At 38.1% G+C, this 12,559-nt stretch overlaps 1 protein-coding gene across 1 annotated transcript in view; it reads right to left on the bottom strand.

The window, feature by feature from the left end:
• The window catches only part of ROBO1 (roundabout guidance receptor 1), a 707,499-nt gene that overhangs the window by 87,693 nt on the left and 607,247 nt on the right, over positions 1–12,559 (bottom strand). The window lies entirely within an intron of this gene.

The raw sequence follows: 12,559 nt of genomic DNA, 5'->3' as shown, positions 1-12,559 counted from the left end.
TTAATATAAACTATTGATTTAATAATATTTGTTAACTTGAAAAACGTTTTGTAACAGACAATGAATCAGAGCAAGCTATCAGTGACTTTCCAAATCCTACAAAAAAGTGAACCCTTCTCCCAAAACCTATTAACCTAATTTCCTTCTCTTTGCAAAAAGCTTGCCTGTAAGTTTTACATCAGTATTTTAAAATCTCTCAGATTTGGACCCCTATTACTCTACTCTTCACTCTGCATAAAATAAGACTGACTGTTCAACAGCCTGTTTAATGCTTGCTGGCCACAAAGTCTACAATTCCTTCCTATGTAGTACTGCAGTTTGATATAATCAGGTGGAGAGTAAAAATTAGCACTAGACATCAATTCCATTTTCACATCAAGTGCTGTGATTACTTTTTTTGACAAGAAAGATGTGTACGTCATCCTACTCCTGGTAATGCTCCTTATTATTCATGAGTTCTGTGTTTGCTTTGGTTTTCTCAGGGAAGTGAAGGAAATCTTTTATTCTTTAGTTCTTCACCTATAACTAAGGAATTTTAAAGGCTGATAAGCAGCTGGGTAGAAGCAATTAAATCCTTAGTGGCAAATGAATAACATCCTGCTTTTAATTCTGGACTCAGTTCTTGAAAGATAATAGAATTCCAATAACGCAAGAATTAGGAAGCATCCTTCCCTTTTGTGATTTTAAATCTTATTATATCAAAATATATATTAAATGCATATGGAAATTGCTGTTCTCTGAAAAGTATTTATTCTCCCATTTGATTGACAAAATGGTTGAACAAGTTTTAAAGTTCACCAAACCGCAGCAAAATTTGTGTAGGCAACTTGAATACAAACCACGTTTAATATGCAAAAGTGTTACTTAATTACATTAATTACATTTTTAAGTGAACATATGCTTATGAGTCCAATCACATATGAAAACCACCGCAGTTCAAGGAATGGGTGGAAGCACACAATAAATAAAGCCACATATGAAGCTACAGGAAAGGCTCTAATGTGGTCAGTGACAAGGAGGAGTGTTGTCAATATGAGGTACTTTGCTTCAGTTGCCTGCAGCTAGAAATCTATCCCTGAAAATTTGACATCTTGAGCAGTGTTGGGTTCTTATTATCATTGTTAAGATGTACGGACACAGAGATGACAGTCACTTATTGAGATAAATGAACATGCATGTGTAACAAAGATAGTGTTGCATACAGATCTCATTCTGTTTCCTTTGGCATTTATCGTTTGAGAACAGGAAAGATATGTCCTTTATCATACAGAAATCTAGTAATGCTGAAATTTCAATGCGGATTTGAGGCATGAAGAATGAAAAAACAAGGGTGACCTGCAAATACAAATTTCTTCACGAATATGTGTGCATTTTTAGATTGTTTACCACCTGAACTCATGGTAAACATGAGAAGAGACTCTAAAATATAACAAGAAGTCTATCTATACTAAGTCCTGTTTTACATCTCCCTGTATCACAGAAAGCTATTTATTTCCAGTTAATCTATGCAAAGGCTTTAAAAAAAAACCAAACAAATTTTAGAAAGATTTCCACATGCATTTTAGGATATTTGTATAACCAGATACACAGGCAGAAATACATACTTTTCATGTGTATCAATATTGAATGCGTTGGATTTAGCAAATAAATGTGTTTATCACAAGAATTTACCAACTCAGCTGATGATGATTTCAAATCTATGTAAACTGAAAGCAGTGATTTTCATACGTGTCTTAAGAGCACAAGTCCTACTGATGTTCAGTATGCATTTGTGCTCCTTAGTGATTTTATACTTCAGAAAACTTCATCCAAACCCATTACAATATGACACAACTGTATATTTTCCACAAATGGTAACCTCCATCAAGAACGATCCTAGGATTTTCTTCTAGGAATCAACACAAGACTTTCTTCAAAGCATAGATGTAGAAGCATTAACACAGAAACACTTGAACAGCTGAAAAAATCACTGAAAACTGCTTTTCTCCCAGGTTGAGATTTAGATAAGGAAGGAGAAGCAGAGGCAACATTCCCGCATGGACGTTGAAGTAGACTTCCAAAGATGTAACATGCCTACTGAAGGAAGCTGTGCTTTCAAGACGGAATTCTGAGAGTATTTGGTTAATTTTTCCTAGGGTTTTTCCTTTGTTGATCTTTTCTGTGTGTTTGTTCCTTAAAACAGAAGAAGGGTTTAGAACTTCAGCTACAATGACAGCTATTAATCACATTGAACTGTGATTAATTACACAGTTACAATAAAATGTACCTCAAGTGCACGTGGAATTATGTATGTCTGTAACTAGAGCATTCACAGACGGCTAGAAGAAAGCGTATTTCCACTGTTGGGTCACTACCCAGGTTTTCCATCAAATTTTAACAATAAGATACCCATGAACTCAGTAAGATTGATCAAGCCCTTCTATTTACTAATAAATCATTGCAAATGAAATGTGTAGCTATGATAAATTTATGTTCCCTATGTGCAGCATTAGCTACTTTTTCTATTGTTAGGAAATCCTACAAATATTTGTGGACTGTAGACCAATAGGTTTAAGTAACAAAGTACACAATAAAATACATGCACATGAATTTTTTGTAGGAATACATACAGAGCCACTGCTACATTTCTTTGTCCTCCTAACTTCATATCCACTACGTCCAGTACTGTAAGTTCATACCCAGTATCTAGAGCAGTAAAGAGTCAAATCACCTTTGGGGGCAGTATCTGAAATCTTGCAAATTAGAACTATTTATAAAGTGTAGACATTCAATACTTAGTTCATAGAGGCATTTTAATTGAATGCTTTGGCTCTTTTTATATTTGTGCCCCTACCCTGGAATGTACCAGCTGGACTTTACAGTTGCAAATGATATAATGGTTTGAATTAGAGACAAGCAGTGTAACATTTCATCTCAAACCTCCACAAGAGTTGTTACCATACTGAATACAAAGAGAAATCCTTTCTTCCTAGTAAAAAACAAGATACCACAAACAGTTTTATTACACTACTTTGGTAGACACTGAGTATCATGGGAAAATAATTACTCTGCTAACTGCCAAGGCTTTAAGTTCAATTTTGAAACGCTGGAAGTAAGTTTTATGTTTCATTTATACAGAAATGATGCCAAGGCACTTTCTGACTTCTCACACCTCTTCAGGATTTTGTTCTGTTCAGTGCCTTCCAGCAAATTTATCAGGGCTTTGCAAGTAGAGAACACAAGAACAGCACTGAATACTGATGAGAAGAAAAGATTGTGATCAGCGGTTCACAGATGATCTTCAGCTGCCTGTAACATGTATGGATTGTTGTATGAACGTTAAGAGAATATATGATAGCATGGTGACCTACAAAGACTTATTGAAAGCTATTTTCTATGACCTGCCTGCCTGACCACATTTTGCTCCTCATGAGTAAATGGCTCATTCAAGCAAGTCCACTTCATTTACTTCTTTAAACGATAGCTGGAGATGTTCACACAGAAAACTCGAGGCACCCATAGAGTTAACTAGGTCCAGAATTTAAATTATGGCCACCCAGCAGCAAAAAATCATATACAAATAATGAATCAACTCGGCCAGCCAATAAATCAAATCCATAAAAACTTACCCAAGGGTTCTACAACATACCACCAACTACTCAGTATAGCTGTACACACACGTATATACACTTATTCTAAGACCATATTTCATATACCTATGCGTGCTGTGTGTGTAAATTTCTGTATGTATAAATCCATACCCATCTGTCTCTGTTAAGAAATATTTTTATATATGCGGGTGATTCATTTAGTTTTCATAGAAATGTGCTATGAAATATGAGAAAGAATGAAGCCATGAGAGAAATTCTTGGGAAGTCCAAATATAAAAGTGACTGGCATTTTTTTTTTTTCATTTTTGGACATTCTATTTAATAAATGAAATCTGTTCTGTTGAAAAATAATTCTAACCCAAACTTAAATCAGTAAGAAAATTAACTTCAGACTGCAGAGTGAAACAGTGACCTTTGTCTGGATAGCCAGGGTTTCTGCTTATGTGAGATCACACATTTCATGTATTTCAGTCTTCTACAGTATAGCATACATATACCCCATTTTGTTTAAATGAAATGTGACAGGTATGTGATATTAACCTGTCAGACATAGTCTTTGCTTTAAAAGAGTACTATCTAAATATAATGACAATAAACCAGGTAATGAACCAGGTGAGTACAGGCAAGTGTAATTAACAGTGTCATCAGTGGCTGATACAAGTAAGAAGGAGCTTTTATTCCTCAGTTAGGAAACATAGTTTTTGCTCAGTTTCCTCTATGCAGTCTAGCACCCTAAAACTGGTTAGTATATCCATATTACGACTCATTGTTGCAGCACAGACTGTAAGGCATGGAACATCAGCAACAGAGGGAAATCTTGCAGCTTTAACAAAAATGCGTAAAAAGAGTACAAATGAATACCTATGTCAAATTTATATTTAAAAATACCTTGTTCCAAGTCTTGTGAATCCCATGTATTCTTCCCTACCTATTATTGCAATGTTTAAATATCAGACACTAGAGATCAAAATATAGGTCTTCAACAATGATTCAAGTTTGTTCTTGTTCAGCTTCAAAGTTCAGACAGGGGAGTCTGTCCTGCTTTTGGTTCCATTCTCTGGGACCCCAGGAAGGTACTTGCTGCTTTCTCCACATCAAACATGCAAAAATTCTATTTGAGAGTAGCTTAAAACACACTTTCAAGTGGTCTTCCTGCGCTGTAAATCTGTCATGACAAAGTGCAAGTCAATTGTTACCCCCTATCATACAGACCAACAAAACAGTCTTGCAATGATGACAAGACTGAAGGTAGAATCCACAAAGGATGGCGCAAAATGCACAGGACGATAGCTTTACTTAAAAGGAAAGAGCATTTACGGCAGATAAAATGACAATAGGTTCAAGCTGCTGCTTCTGGCACCCCTGCCAATCTGGCCAGGATACATCAGAGTCAGAATCGCATTCAAGTCCGCACATGAGACTGCCTTCCCCTCTTTTATGGCCTCATTATGAATGGCTGTATCTACAAGAAGACAGATATCTACAAAGGCTCAAGGGTTATCGGTGTCCTGGATCACTTAGTGACTTCAGAGGCAGTTGAGGGTTATTCAGCCCTTGGCATTATCACAAGACACCAAATATCAGAATTATCATATGTATCTGATACTTCACCCAACTAACAAGCTCATGGAAACAGCCAAGATACATGCAGAAAGTCATAAATCAACTTCAGAAAAGAAAAATCCATACCTCAGCATATATAATTCCCAGAAGTTTCAAAGTGTAAGAATCCTAAACTTACTTACTACAAACATTGGGCTTTTGTTAATCTCAGAGGAAGATTTAATTCAAAATAGGCTGTATTGGCTCACATTAATGAGAACTAATTTCTGTACAGACAGCTATGTTTATATGAAAATATTTGAACCAGCATAATACTTTCCTGAACCGTTTTCACAGCTACAGCACAAAACACTTACTAGGCAATACTTCCTTTCTTATTATAAACCAAGATTAAAATCCTCCTACAACAAAAGCATGTTATGACTACATTCATGGCCTTAAATCTGCCCTGCTGAGTTCTCAAAAAAACCCAAATCAATCTTTCTGCAACACCAATTGAGCCCAAAATGGAATGACATGTTTGCAATGATAACTATGATACTTCTGTGAAATGGTAAATTTAACCCTATGCACAGATCTTCTCAGGATTGCAGCTTTCACTGCAATCAGTGATCAAAATCAGAAATAAAAGTGAACTTGAACTGAACTCAGTGTCTGGTATGTCTTCATTTCTAGCCCCTTGAGTAAGTCAAGATCTGAAGTATCTTACACAGGAATTTTGAAAGCACCACCAACACTGTGTCATTTACACAGCTCCAAGCATATAGTCCCAGACCAAGTGGGGTTAATTCGCCACACAAAGTCTCTCAGGTTTTAATTGTTACCTGAAGTATCACAAATGTAATATGGAAAAATAATCCTAACAAACCACAAATTTTAAAGCATATAAGTAAAATCCTACCTGCTCACCATGAAAGAAACAACACAGCCCAACTCCACAAAGGGATTTAGCAGCCTGTTCCCACTGAGAGTGCCTACACTGCAACGAACAGACACAAGGCCACTTTGTGGGGCTGTGTCAAAACGTTCCCAAGAATGAAGCCAAGAGATGCTTCAGACTGGCTCTCTAGGGACTGCAGAGGCCCAGTGACACACAACCAGACCAGACTCTGCAGCATGCAGAGGATGCCTAACCATGCAGACAGCACTGGGAGAGTAGTACCACCATCATACTATTTCAGAGGGATGTGGACTCTGCTGCCGATTTCAAGGGGATGTTAGTTCCTAACTGTCATTGTAGGTATTGTCTTTTCTAAGCCTGGAGTTGACCCTGGCAGGACAACGACATGCATTTAAGACAACTTGATATCATAGAACAGTTAGGGTTGGGAAGGATTTTAAGATCATTTAGTTCCAGCCCCCCTGCCATGGGCAGGGACACCTTACACTAAATCATATCACCCAAGGCCTCGTCCAACCTGATCTTGAACACTGCCAGGGATGGAGCATTCACAACCTCCCTGGGCAACCCATTCCAGTGCCTCACCACCCTTACAGGAAAGAACTTCTTCCTTATATCCAACCTAAACTTCCCCTGTTTAAGTTTTAACCCATTACCCCTTGTCCTATCACTACAGTCTCTAATGAAGAGTCCCTCCCCAGCATCCCTATAGTAAGGTTCCTACTTTTTCCTAAGGAAAGAGGAGCTGTGCGGATCATAAACCTCCAATAGCAGAGTCCTAACTTGTAACTTCAAAGCTTAGAAGCATGGGTAGATAAAACTTCATTTGTAATCTGACAAAAGAGCGCAGATCTTTCACAGTCATCATATCAAAATACAGCATTTTTCAAGGTGTTTATAGGGGGTTTTCTAAATGGAACTGTTCTGACAGGAGTCAAGTAATCAAGAGCCATGAAGTACATGTTCCTAGGTCTTCTTCTACGACGAGCTCCCATAAGATATTGAAAGACCTTGAACTAGTGCAAAACCAAGGTTCACCTAGACTTAAAAGCAGAAATGTGAGACAACAGCAACAACAAAATCATCACAGTCTTAGAACAGAGAATAGATATATTAATTTTTCTTTTTCTTTTTGCATGGGTCTGTGCAGTGGGGCATTATTTTCAGCTTTGGCTTCAGGAATTCTGTGACCTTCTGAGATGCAGCAGATTCCCACTTGCCTCAGAAAGGCACATCTTCTCTGAGACTGGCCATCCACTGCCAGCTCCTCACTGAAGGAGATGCTCCCAGATCCTTCCTGTGATCATTGCACTTCCTGCACTCAATTGCCTGTGAAAGCTCTCCTTCCTGGAGCTGCCTCAGCAGCTTCCCAAAAGAAGAAGGAATTTCCATTTTCCTCTGGGGATAAACCTGAGTCTTTTATGGCATAGAAGCCAAAGTGAGAACCAAACCCAGCAAATAAAACCAGTCACAGGTGGCAAAAGTGCAGCAGATTCTTTTATACATCCCCAAGTTGCTATTTTGAAGCAAATTTGACTTCTCATTTGAAACTTTTTCTTTGGAAACTTTACAATCAAGTTTACTTCCAAAGTATTGGCCCTACCAACTAAACACTACAAATACTTTGAAAAATGTAACCTTGAGAAAATATAAAGTGTTTTCTAACATAACTAAAACCCTACCGATCCTCTGACTTTTGACCAAGATGACATGTCATGGAAATGAGACTATGCTTCAAAAAAGGCATATAAACCCTTGGTTAAGTTTCTACTGCATTTATCGCTGACTGAACCTAAGCTTAGTAGAACTCTAACTTTTATACTTAGTTTATTCTGGACATACAAAGTTGTGAAAACATTAAACCTTTCACATGATTTGTGTAACGCTGTCAAAAAGAGAAACACATGCACCACATTGTTCATTTTTCATGACAGCTAAATGCAAAAGTCATACATTAATCTGACGCATTTCACTCTTCTACCAGGGATCACTGCAGCTCTTGTGACAGCAGCATATGCAAAGCATAAATCACAGATTTCCTTGTATTTTTTTGTGGCCTTCACACAAACTTTGTGCTACAGGACTGAGGTAAAAAAACTGCAGTCACAGGCAACCACAAGCAAATCTGACTCTAACTTCCAGTTTTATTGAAGGAAGACTCAAAAGCAGCTGGGCTAGATGTTATAGCTGCAGAGAAGTCCCTGCTTGCAAGTTGCTAAAATTACGACTTACAAAGAATAAGGAGGAGAATGTATACTCAAGTAAAGATTAAATCCCCCAATTCACACAGAAGGTGAGCATCATTTTCGCAGTCTACTTTAGACCCTCCAGGCAGACTCAACAGGCAGCTAGTGACCTGCAGATCTCAAACCAGTCCAAAATGTTCAACCCTCTGTTGTCACTGGGGACTGTATGGTACAAAATGATCTTTAGCAATGGACAGCAAAGCCAGGACCTACTTGGGGTTCCTGTTACTCTTAAAATAAGCCAGCACAGATTGCAATCAAGCAGAACAAGGCATACACTGTTCCCATTCTCTGTATGTATTGGGATCATTGCTCTCTGATGCTCACACATTTCCAGTCACCATCTTTTAAGTATTATACCCTCCAGGAATTGTTTGTGAGCTGCTGTGAGGCTTTTCACTGAGAAACACAGCTCCGGTGTCAGCAGGAGCAGGCTGCCTACCAGTTCTGCTCTTCCCACTCAGCCCTTGCCTTTGGATTAGCAAAGGGCTTATTGCTCAGTGTCAATGGAAGAGGTTATCGTGTGAATAGCCAAGGAGAATGAAGAAACTGAAGCCTGTAGAATTATGCCTCTCTTTTTACCTCCTCTGCTCACCACTGGGGGCTGCCTGAGCTATTTAGGGGGGCTCTGGAGCCCTGCTGAGCTAATTGCTTCCTTGGCACTTTCTTGCTGTTCCTCTCAGAGGCCACAGTGGGTTTAAACTCCTGACATGATTTCTGTTGTTGTTCAAAGGCTATTGTAAACTGAACCAATGGGAAAGGTGGAGGGGAAAAAACAAAAGCGGCTGTAAGGAGGGAGAAACTGTTCTGGACACTGAAAGTATCAGCTGGTCGACTTTTTCCATTTGTATTTACAATGCAAAGTAAACTTTGATCTAGCTGGCCAAGTTCTGCATGGAAATCAGTGTCCTGTTTGTGGCAGTTTGCTGCTGGTGAAATGGTCTTGTAAAAATGGCAGAGAAATTGAAACTACTCAGCACTTTGATTGCCCCAGTTTTAACTGTGCCTGTGTGCATGCCTTTTTTTAAGCTAGTTCTATGGTAACATAAATAAGAAGTTTTGACGTCTTTTGTATAAGCAGTATAAAAACACTTCATGATTAGGAAGTAATTGTTACACAAAATGGAAAGTGTTACCTGATCAGATTTCAGTTCCACTGGTATAAATTACTTTTTTTTTATGACAGTCAGAGGAAGTTAAAACCTGCAGTTGTATTCCCATAGCAAACTTTGCTAAAAACACAGAAACAGCCACTATGCTTCCAAAACAGATGCAAACCTAACTGGTCAGTCTGAAGTATATACTTAAGAATTAAAGACATTACTGTTTCTTTGCCAGCTGCTTAGCATGACAAACAGAGCCCTGCATCTTATACTTCTCCATTTAAAAAACTCATCTACCCAATATTCTGGCCACGGTTCTAAAGCATACGGCAAAGGTTAGGAGTCCTTGGCCACTGGGTAAAGTAAGGAGCAGCCACCACCTCTGACTATCAGATGGACTTACTGACATGTCCAAGCAGTTGAACTTGCAATTCCACTTTCAAAATATGGTCCTGAACGCAGATCACCAGAAAGTGCTGCCTGCAGCCCATGGCATGCAATACACCAGGTGCCATGCTGATGGATCACAGACCATTTACAAAGGGATGAGTAAGAGCTGCCCTCAGCTGGAGCCCCACCAAGGTCTGAGCTTTTAACTCTTGAGAGTCTGTGACTCCAAAAGCATAAAAATATTTCTAGTAATATTTATGACAGGAATTTCTCTGTGTTGCTGCTATTACTGCAATTATTTTTCCTTTGCTGATGCACCTCAAGAAAAGGTAAGGAAAATGATAAAAAATACATAGTAAAAATGCTGGAGGATGCTGACTTATGTGAACTGGCATAGAAGACAATATGCAAAGGACTGTCTTGACAGTATCTATGCAAACAGAAGACCTTATCAATAACCTCCCTTAGCCTCCTTGCCTCCATTTCCAATACAAATTAACAGGTTTAACTACTAATGCAATATGTAAACAAGTTTCAGTAGGTGACATCAGTACCTTGATGCTTGCACCAAGGTATAACCTTACAGAAAATCTTGTTAACAGTAAAGTTAACCCTCATTTATCTCAGAGGACGTTTGTTCCAACACAGATCCACTCTTTTTGCTTATTTATGTCCAGGAAAGATAAAGAAATGATACTTGATACCCATGCAAATTAACTTTTGATGAATTGTAATGTGGTTTCCAAACTCTGAATACTCAGAAACTAAGGGAAAAAGTTATAGAAACCATCAAGTATCATAAGCATAAAACCAAATAGTCATCTGAACTAAGACTTCATCAGTTATGCGTTGTACTTTGCATTGTACTATTCAGGTACTTGATACAGACTTTTTCTAAGGCAGACAGAAAAGTCATAATTTTAGAGAATAGTTGACATAGATGGAAAAAGTGTTCTGATGATTCTCCTCACCTTTCAAATAGTTCCATGTGTTACCATGCATTCGACAAGGGTTTGACATAGATTAGAGAGTTTTGTCCTTTGATGAGACCCACTTTCAGTGGATTGCAACGCTGTTATTTTCCCCAGACCTAAAGTCTGGCAAGAAACATTTGGTAGAATATGAGTATTTCTATTGTATTTCAGAAAAATGTTTAACTGTTCTTAAATTTCTGGATAATCCTATTAGATTCCAACTTTTGTTCAAGACCTGTAAGAACTAAAGCTTAAATGTGGTTCTATAGATATTGCTGACACTTTCAAACATGCATGCAAAGGACAACCTGATGTGTAGACCACTCTATGCACTGAATACTAAAATATCATATTTGTGGTATTCAGAGTTGCCTTTAATAATGTGTTAGATTTTAATCTACATTTATTCTGCTCACATAGCAAGCTAATTTCGTAGCAGGATTGCCTGGAAATATACCAGAATGGTATGAGCTTATGATCCTAATGGCAACTTTTCAACAAATGCTTAGGAGAAATTCACCTTGAAGTAGAGGACTGGGCCTCTGCTGAGCCTGACATATGCATAGCCCAAAGCAGCAACTCTGTTCCTGAGACATAAGAGGAGTCAAAAAACAAAGGAGGAAGAGGGATTTAATGAGATGCACACTTCCTTGAGGAGTGGAAGATGAGAAGCTCATTAAGTGGGGATGCTGAAGAAGGTATTCATATGGGATTCCATCGGAAAGAGATTTTAGATGCTAAATTAGTCAGCTAGGCACACAGACACTAGAGTGGTTTGAAGTGTTGTTTCTTTTTCTCTATGATCATGTAGTTAAATAAACAATACTCTTTCTTTTCAGAATCCTCTTTTGTGGCATTTTCAACTACTGTTCAAATGCTTGTTACCCAAAAGATTCAAAGTGTTTATAGAGAGGACAGAAAAGCATGTAACAGTATCTATCCTTTTAAATATCTCAACTCTCTCAGCTGAATGTGAAGCGGACATAGAACAATTGCTTATAGGCTGAATGCTCCAGACCGGTGCCTAGGTGTAACACCAGTAAACTTATTTTGAAGACTACATTCAGTAGAAAATATGGAGCAAAGAACACAAAGGTTAAAATCTATTAACTGTGAACTGCTCGGGATTGAAAGAAACCTCCTCCATCAGCAGAAACAAAGTTGCATTGGCATTATCCACTGCACCTGAATAAATAGGTCATCTTTACCTTGTAAAACTTTTCAACATTAGCTACTGTCAATTCTCCAATGAGAATATGTAGAAGTCGTTTGAAACAATGCAGGAGAAAGAATAACCCTGACTTTGGTATCTACTTTTTTTCAGTATTTCATGAACACAAACCCCAGTGCCCATTAACAGTACCCAGAAATAGATCTGGCCAATCAAGCGGTCTGTGTGTTCTATCAGAGGACAATCAGAGGAAAAATATGAATTCTGCTGAAAGCCCATTTATAGGGTACAGCGCATTAAAACAATATTTTAATACGTACTTGGAAAATGTGTGTCAACAGACCTCCCTACAAAAGAGCTCCCTTGGCTAGATATCAATCCCACAGACAAGACAGTATTTGCAAATATAATTTTGTTGGTTAGCAAACCAAACCCTATTTTAATTATAACCACCTAATTATCCACCATGGTACCTTGGTAAGACGATCCCAAATAAACAAAGTGTCCTAAACCTGTCAGTGACTAGAATTTATCCCACAAAGGCAATGAATCTGCCCATTTTCAAATGTAAAAAGGAAATGCTTTCTCTTTCTTTTATTTTTGCTTATGCCCCTATAGGTG

This window comes from Pezoporus flaviventris, unplaced genomic scaffold (assembly GCF_033815535.1).
Source record: "Pezoporus flaviventris isolate CSIRO_AGI_PZ_B2104156 unplaced genomic scaffold, CSIRO_AGI_Pfla_v1 ptg000015l, whole genome shotgun sequence".
Classification (NCBI taxonomy): Eukaryota; Metazoa; Chordata; class Aves; order Psittaciformes; family Psittacidae; genus Pezoporus; species Pezoporus flaviventris.
Note: the sequence above shows the minus strand (reverse complement) of the source record. Positions and strands in the feature narration are given on the sequence as shown.